The sequence below is a fragment of the Peromyscus californicus genome, unplaced genomic scaffold (assembly GCF_007827085.1).
Source record: "Peromyscus californicus insignis strain IS unplaced genomic scaffold, ASM782708v3 Scaffold_10__1_contigs__length_136768540, whole genome shotgun sequence".
NCBI lineage: Eukaryota > Metazoa > Chordata > Mammalia > Rodentia > Cricetidae > Peromyscus > Peromyscus californicus.
Window position 1 is genome coordinate 39,806,132 of NW_026294391.1, and position 9,854 is coordinate 39,815,985.

Here is a 9,854-nt window from a genome sequence, read left to right on the forward strand (position 1 = left end):
GTTCCTCTGAGGGTTCCTTTTGAATGTAGCTGGAATAACTGCAGATTTGGCCTTTACACTACTCCATACAGTAGAAAATTTCTTAATAACGAAAAATGAAAGGAAAAAAAAGAAAGAAAAGGCAGACAGAAATACACTCCTCCAGCATGTACAGCTGCTGTGTCTCCCTAAACCCATCCACAGTGGTCACAGAAAGAGGCACTGTGGAGTCTTTGCCTGGCAAAGGAATTTTACTTGTCTCCTACCATACCCACAAAGGTATGCAGTAGCTGAGGCAGTCACAGCACAACATAAAGCAGGGGGTGGGGTGCAAATAGCAACTATTCATTTGGCAAAAGAGGGCAAGCAAATTCTAGTAACAGTTGCCCTGAAGACAAATAAAATAAACCCCAAACATTTGTTCAGTTCTCTGTTATAAAACCATTTTTCTCACCCCAGTAGATGTCAAAAAACTGCATAATCAGAGTGAAAAAATTATGCCTCTGGTAACCAGAAATCATCTGACGCTCAGAAATGAGATTTTTAGCATTCCCATTAGGCCTTTCAGTTTGTCTTCTTAAGAGTAAATGGGCGGCTGAACAAGATTAGCTATCCCTGATAGAAGGAAAATAAAGTGAATAATAAGGCAAGCAGGCTGCTCTGTTCTTTACTCTGACTCCTAAACTCCCTTCTACAATTCCTACATGAGGACTTAACACTATGGGGACCTTAATCAGCTCATTTTATTGTCTAAAACTTACTACTGATTTATACTTTGAGTTGAAAATGTGGTACAAGAAACCATTTAGTAAGTGTGTCGAATTTGGAAGGTTGTGCAGGTAAAGATACTGTAAAACATTTCTGTTTTATCCCCTGTCCAAAGCTCACCAATACTTCAAGCTGCATTTTAAAAACATCACCAGTCTGCAGAAAGTGGTTATTTGTGTATCTAAAGGATGTAGAGGGACTGAATCTGCTCACCTGTACTTCACAGGTTATAGGGTGATTTTCCATATTTGAATCCTGGAGAATGTATACCCTATGACATTTTTTCCCTCTTTGTGAATTTTGAAACATTAGCAGATGAGACCTGAGGCAAACTATTAACAGATTTTCTGGCCTCTGTAGTTTATCTTTTGCCTTTGCTGGAAAAAAATCTGTTTCTTTTCAATATGTCTGTGTCCTTTTTATTCCTGTGTCCTTCATAAGACAGTTTAGTAGGTGCTATGGAAAAAACATAATTTTAGTGAACTTGTGCCTTAAGCTTCATTCTTAATTATGGAATAAATTATCCTATCAAAGACATTTCAATCTCCACCTAGTAGAAAGGAAAATGCTATTTAATGGAAATTCAGAAATCACAGCATGTAGTTACTAACTCTACTGCTTTGCTGGGCCACTTTGCTCTTCAGGGTTTTCCGTGCAATTTACTGAGAAGGCTCAAGGGTGCAAATGGCATCTAATTTGCATAAGTATATGGTCTGAATACTATGCTCAACTTGACTGTGGTCAAACTAGTTATTTCAGAATAACATTGATCATTTTTCTACTGCAGTCTCGAATTGTCTTTAGCATGACTAAAGAGCATTGTGGTGCAGTTTATTGCCAATTCTCTGGTGAACAGGCTTGGAAAGTGGGAGATTATGAGTAACTAAGGAAGACTACCAGGCTGGATAATATAGATCAGAACTATAAAAAATATGATATAAAGTCAAAAGATAAAAAGCAATACATGGAAACAGCTACAGTTCAAATCCACAAGCTGATATTTTAAAGTGTGTTAACTTCACAAAAGGGGAGGTTCCTATAGGTTGCTATAGTTGAGTAGATATTCAAAAGAAAGATGTTGTAGCTTAAGTTTTCCTGCCTGGCCCACAGTCAGGACAAATCTCTGTCACCTGCCAGTCCCACAGCCGCTCAGACCCAACCAAGTAAACACAGAGACTTATATTGGTTACAAACTGTATGGCCGTGGCAGGCTTCTTGTTAACTGCTCTTACAGCTTAAATTAATCCATTTCCATTAATCTATACCTTGCCACATGGCTCGTGGCTTACCGGCATCTTCACCTGCTGTTTCTCATCTTGGCAGCTGGCAGTGTCTCTCTGACTCAGCCTTCCACTTCCCAGCTTTATTCTCCTCCTTGTCCCGCCTACACTTCCTGCCTAGCCAATGGCCAATCAGTGTTTTATTTATTGACTAATCAGCAACACATTTGCCATACAGAACATCCCACAGCATTGAGATTTCTGATGGAGCAAATGGATACATTCAAGTAACAGGGAATCAGGCAAGGACGAAAAATAAATGTATGTGGTACAGTAGGTATTACAGGGAGCAGAGAGTAAGGAAAGAGGTAAGGTTGCAAAAGCAGGAAATCAAATATAAGAAATGAATTTTTATATGGTAGGACATAGGGAATCACTAAATGTTATGGTAGAGTGAGTGAATGATGAAATAAATTGCAAATGCTCCTTTGTTTTTGGCTTTTACTGTGTGACAGTAACTGTGTTAGATGGCCATTTTCATTCGCAGTTTTCTTATGTATAAGATGGGTCACAGAGTCATGTGAAGATGTGAGGGTCACTGGAAAAGATACACCATTATGTCCTTCTTTTCTTTTTCCTCCTTGCATTTTCGTGCTCATCTTCATAATAAAATATTTTCATTATTTTATTGTTGTTGATCAAGGTAATTACTACCACTTATTACCACTATATTTGCTACAACCTGCATGGCTTTGGGGTTGACTTGACTGTGGTAACTGGAAATGAAATAACCACAGACAATATGATGAAAAGCTGAATTTGCTTGGGCTGTGTGCTCTGCTGGAGCCACACCAGCAGCCAAAAAACTCAGTGCATTTATTCGATGTAGCAGAAGGAGGAAGCAGGTCAGGTAATAATCATGGTAGGGGGTTTCTGTATGGGAGCAGTTTCAGGTTACAGTTATCCTTGTTTGAAAGTTTCTGCATACAATGGTTTTAGCTAAAGGTCAGTTGTTTGTAACATTCATATTTATAACAGAAGAAGGCTTTGCCATTCCTCTGAGCATAACATGGGAAATGCTTGGCCATTCGTGTAGATGAAGACCCTGGGGTCCTTGACATGCCATGATCATGTCAAAAACCAAATGAAACAAAACATTCACTCAGGACTTTATTCACCCCTTTTAACATTTTCTCTACTTCTCTCATCCAAGAATTTGGATTTATATCATCTCCACTTGAATCTGGAATTTTCCAGACTCCTTTGAGTAATGGAATACTACAAAAGTTATGGTATCCCAATTTATAGACTCAGACTTTCTTTGCCTTCTTGTCACTTGGAATTCTTCTTGTGGGTATAATTTCTCAAAGAATCCAAACACAAAGATTTAAAAGACAGAGCCTCAAGTAAAGGCCACATGCACATAGAGATGTCAAAGCTAACAGCTATGCTCTCAGCTACCAGTGACACACATCTCTTGGTTATACTGAGAGGATCATTAAGTCTTCTCAAACTGTGAGATGACTTCAGCTCTAGTTTTTGTCTAGAAAATGCAGGTGAAGTCTCATGCAAAGCTGAAATGATTTTGCTAAGTTAATCCATAGAGCCTTGATGAAAAGTAGTCCAAGGGTTTCCCCATATGTGTAGTTTTGCTCAATATGTTCTCTCAATATGCAGGTACTTCCTAGTAACTGCAGTGTATAGTAAAATAAGACATTTGGAGAGAGAATAGCTCTCTAATTTTTATATTGTATCATTCTTTTCTGTGTTATTATTAACCACTACTTTTATATTTTGCTTATTATGTGACCTTTCCTTATATGTACATGCTAAAGCAAAATGCATCCTATATTGTGTAGATCTAACTGCTAATCACAGTTTTAGACCTCCACTGTGGGTTTCGGACTTTTCCCACATAGATAAGATAAATTGTTGCATACTTGTTTTAAAGATCTGTGTTTCAAGAAGTTTTTAGATCATTTGTTACTCAAAACTTGATAAATGGACCATTGATTTTTCCTTTGTAAGATAATACTGTTAAGGTGTGTCTTTGGGCTATATATAAAGTACTGGTTTCCAGGTGTGGAGGAGAAAAAGTCCTTGATTAGGGAATCAACACTGAAAATGAAGAATACTTCTTTCATTAACCATTCACTCATCCACTCAGTCATTCAATGAATATTCATTAAGCAAAAGCCCTCATGGCTTCAATGTAAACTTTTTGTTTTTATTTATTTATTTTTTGCTTTTACATTCAAATCAGTTTCCCATCCCTCCTCTCCTCCCACTCCCCCCACTTTCCCTCCCCTCATCCACTCCTCCTCCTCTTTTTCTCTTCAAAAAAAGTCTGATCTCCCATGGATATCAACTGATCATGGTATATCAAGTTGAAATGAGACTAGGCCCTTCCTCTTCTATTAAGCCTGGACTAGGCAACCCTGTAGGAGGAAAGGTTCCTAAAAGCAGGCAAAGAGACAACCCCTGCTCCCACTGTTAGGAGTCCCACAAGAAGACTAATCTATATAAAACTGTAACAAATGTGCAGAGGGCCTAGGTCAGTCCTGTACAGGCTCTCTGGTTGTCAGTTCAGTCTCTGTGAGCCACTATGAGCCCAGGTTAGTTGATTCTATGGGTTTTCTTGTGGTGTTCTTAGCCCCCTTGGCTACTACAATCCTTCCTCCCCCTCTTCCAATGGATTCCCCAAGCTCCACCTAATGTTTGACTGTGAGTCTTTACATCTGTATCCATCAATTGCTTGGTAAAGCCTCTCTGATGACAGTTGGGCTAGGCACCAATCTATGAGTACAGAAGAATACCACTAGGAATCACTTCATTGACTTTTTTTGTCAGTCATGCTTAGCTCAATCCTATGTCTCTTGACTATCCCTCCTCTGGGTGACTATCCTCCTCAGTGATGAGCTCCCTCTCATGAACATGAATCTCAAGCTGGACCAGTCATTGGTTGGCCACTCTCAAAAGTTCTTTGCCACCTTTACCCCAGCACATCTTATAGGCAGGACCAATTGTAAGGTCAAAGGCTTTGTGGTTTGGTTGGTGTCCCAATCCCTCCACTGGAAGTCTTGCCTGGTTATAGGAGATGGCTGGTTCAGGTTCTGTATCCACCATTACTAGGAGTCATAGCTAGGGTCATCCTCATAGATTCCTGAGAGTTTCCATTGCACTAGGTTTCTAGATCATCCCAAAGATGTATTCTCCCCTACCCTGTCCATTTCAGAATACTGGGAGAGACAACAGTGTAACATTTTATTAGTTGACTATGAGATTATGAAAATTTAAAGGATTATGTATGAATTGGAAACACTTTTAAATCTTCTGACATAGTACAGGACATGAATTAAAACTGAACTGCTCACTAGAGTGGAAATGATTGAAAAATTCAATGCCACTAGATTGTAATTTGAGAACCATATGCAACATACGCTTAGAAAAGAAAATGAAAAACAAACACACCATATAGCAAACAAATGCTAGATATAGGGGCAAGTGTAGCTAGAGTTTTCCTGGTCCTGCCTGGCCCACGGTCAGGACAAATCTCTCACCCATCAGTCCTGCAGCCACTCAGACCCAATCAAGTAAACACATAGAGACTTATATTTCTTACAAACTGTATGGCCATGGCAGGCTTCTTGCTAAATGTTCTTATGTCTTAAATCAACCCATTTCTATAAATCTATAAGTTGCCACGTGGCTCGTGGCTTACTGATATCTTAACATCTGTTTCTCATAATGGCAGCTGGCAGCATCTCTCTGCCTCAGCCTTCCACTTCCCAGATTTCTCCTTTCTCCTTGTCCTATCTATACTTCCTGCCTGGCTACTGGTCAATCAGTACTTTATTTATCAATCAATCATCCACAGTAGGCAAGTAATATGATAATTCATATGGAACTTTGTATCACAATGGACATTTTTAACCTGAGAATTATTAATAGACTAGTAAAATCTTGGACAAGTTTTAACCTATAAGAAGGAAGTAATAAGAAAAATTATAATATGACATTATTAAGAATTAATTAAGTAAACTCATGCATATGTATATATGTTTATACACTGCGTTCTGCATACATTATGCTATTTTAAGTAGAATTTAATAACATTCAGCTCTCTGAATTCCCTGTTTCATCATTACATGCTTTATTATTTTATTTCTGGAAAAGGAAGCTTTTATAGGATAATAAATCTCCTATAAAAGTAGAAATGTAGAAAGTAGTAAGTATAAATGTTCGTGTAAATGGTTTTGTTTTTGTTTCGTGTCTGGCTTCTCTTGCCATGGTACTTTGATTTTTTATTAAATAGTCTGAGTCTCCTCCCAGTCCTCTCACTATGCTATTTCTCTATTGTTCTAGAGTAGAAACAGGAATGTACAACTTGATGCCTGTAAGTATTTTGTGTCCCACCATAATTATGAAGCATCCCAACTCATTTGTATATGACAACTTCACATTGTCATGATAAAAGTTGAGCTTATCCCTTGCTTTTCTGCTGAATTTATTAACATTTACTAATATTTTCTTAAGAAAGAAAATGCTTGCTTTTCAATTCTTTCCTTCCAGACACTTCTAAAGGAGATAATAGAAGTTCGTACTTTAAAATATTAATATGTGGTCAAGATTTATGAGCCTCAGTAGAACCACAAACCCTTGACAGTCTGAAACACATTATTTTCAGTCCTATAGGTAGCAATTGCTGAAATTATATGAAAAATTTAAAAGTCTCCTTGTTATTTTATTTTTGGTAATACTGGAAATTGAACTCAGGCCCCCTTGCCTATAAAGCAAGTACACTACCACTGATTTCATTTTCTTCTGAATTATCAAAGTGATAGACATATGACATTTTGAAAACGTCATACAGCACACGGTAAGATACTCCAGTATGAAATATTGAACATGTTTCAAGTTATATGTAATTAATGCAATGTCTAGAACACACAAGAAAAAGAGGAATTATGGTAGCTCGGAGATAATTCTATAAAGTAGGACAGAACCCTGACTCACTGATACAAACTCATTATGAGAGTGCTGTTTTTTTACTTCTATAGCACTAGGTGGCATGAGAGATACATATCATTTAAACAAAGCCACTTTGCTACAGATTCAAATTGTTTTCTTAATGTTTCAGGCAGAATAAGCATTATTAAAACAATAGAGTACTGCAGTGCTCCACTTTAAGATGCCAATAGTCTGTGAAAATGTACTTGCCTCTGCTGTTATTGTCTGAATAGCACATAAGGCAGACTACAAAGTATATATATTTCCTTAATACTCTAAGTCCTAAGATGACTTTTCCTAACACTTATACCCAAAATGATGATAATAACATATCTCAAGCTTCTTAAAATCATAAAAATATTGTATTCTGATTTTCAAAGATACTAATGTATAATTTTATTTGATATTCATAATATGTCCATATTCCAGAATGTGAATTTATGTGAGTTATGTTCATTCATGTAGCTTACATTTTTTCTCACAGATACTACTGTGATATAAAAATTTAGAGAATGATATTCTGACTAATGATACATGCTCACAAAATGAAATGAAATGCTTTCAGGATAGGGAAAATTAATAATAAATATAAATGTTAATGAAAAATACATAATAGAATCCACCATTTGTTAGGAAGAATGAATTGAGTCCTCAACTGCGACTTTTGAAATTTTACAGAATAAACTTCAGCTATTTTATTAGCTATTCTTTGGTTCAGTTTGGGTGAAGATCTACATAATTATGAAAGAGCATAGATATAGAGACCAGAGAAACTAGGAGAAAAAGTCAGCAGAGGTATAAATAAGAGATAGCTGAGGCTTCAGGGAGATATTAATGAGAAGAATTTCTTAGAAATTTGTAGGGCATCATAGTGAAAGTTAGTGCAGGTAGCAGATATAGGAAATATGTCCAGGCTTTCAGGGGTATGCAAGGGTCAGAGGAGGAAATGCAAACCTTCAGAGAATCACACAGGTTCCTAGAAATACAACAGTGAGATAGAAGTTCACCTACAGCAATGACATAAAAGTGCAGGTTTGATTATAAGTTCTGAAATGAGCACTGACCGCTATTACTCTGGGAACAGTGCCTCAAAACGGTTGGAAGCCAAATCCTTAGAAAGAGACTTAGAAACTATTCTTTCCTTTCGATAATTTCATGAATGTATGCAATGAAATATGATCACATCTACCCCTATGTCCTTCTCCAACTTTTCAACTATTCAAGTCAGAGATTTTTTCCACATAAGTTTTTAATTTTTTATTTGGCTTATTTGGTAAAAATATCCATTCTAATATAATATCTTCCCTCTGCATTAATATTCCTGTAGGAGAATGTCTAGAAGGTAAAATAACCAAAATGCAATCCAGCTTTGGATCAATACGATCCACGTGTCCTTCATGTACTTTCTTTTCTACCAATGCCAATTCTTTCTCAGCTTCAGGTGATAATTCTCTTGGACTATTTAAGTCCTTGTCACCTTCTAAGGTTTTGAACAAATTATGCAGTTCATCATTTTTTACCCCAACAATAGTTCTTAGATGAGAAATATCTCCAAATAATCTTTGAAAGTCATTAAGAGTCTGTAGTCTATCTCTCCTAATTTGCACCTTTTGGGGTCTAATTTTTTGTAGCTCTATTTTATATCCTAAATAATTAATAGAATCTCCTCTTTGTATCTTTTCAGGAGCAATTTGTAATCCCCAGCAAGGCAAAATTTTCTTTACTTCTTCAAACATTCTTTCTAAAGTATTTGCATTTGAGTCAGCTAGTAAAATATCATCCATATAATGATAAATTATAGATTTAGGAAATTTTTTTACGTATCACTTCCAATGGCTGTTGTACAAAATATTGGCACAGAGGAGGTAAGGAATATTTTAATTGTCTATGTGTGTGTCATGAATAAAAGAGAAGATGGAAATACAAAGGAAGTTCATGGAGTATATATTGAATAATTTTACTGCTATTGTCAATAAAAATGCTTTGTATTAAATGAAAACAAATATAGTCAATGTTCAAAATATTCTGGGAACTTTTACAAGGACATCCAGCCTTCTATAAGCAAATCAGCAACATTCTGATATTCAAAATAAGTTTTAAATAGGCAAATAACAGGAAGGATTTCTTGTAAATCAGACTCAAACTAGGAGTAGATATGCAAACTGGAAAAAACAACACTGAAAAAAAAAGACAAAAAGCAGACTCAGGGCAAAATATGGAGTTTCTAATAGGTTATAGTGAAAATAAAGTTGTGCTTTTCTGAAGTGAAATGGAAAGTTAATAAAATGTTTAAGCAGCTGTGGTTTGGTCTCCATGCCCTAGGATTTCCCTGACTGCTGTATGAAAACAGAATTTGGTCAATTGAAAGTAAACCCTTCTGTGGGCAGAGACAAGAGCCAACACAAGAATAGAGAAAAAACAAAACAAGACAAACAAACAAAAAGAAACAGTTTTCAGAGGGTAAAGAAATATAGTAGAAATACCATCCTCCTGCCTGCCTTTACTTAAGACGTGCACACATTATTTACTATAACACTAAACAAGATTCCTTGTTGAAAAAGTCTTGCTTTAATGTCAGCTTGTCAAGCAGGAATGCCACTACAATTTCAGAAAATGAGGGAGGGGGTTATGAAGCATAAGGTTTTCATTCATTCATTCTATTTTTTTGCTTGAACTTTATGTTTATGACAAGATGATGAATTCACTGAATTCATATAATTCAAAAATGGTATGCAATAGTAGCATTCCTTTTCTTTCCTAAAGGAAATATCATATTAGAAAATATGGAATACCATGTAAGTCATTCTTCAAAGTGGAATCATACTTTACGGGTTAGATATGTATCAGGCTGCATTTTGTATTTTAGAATCAACTGTT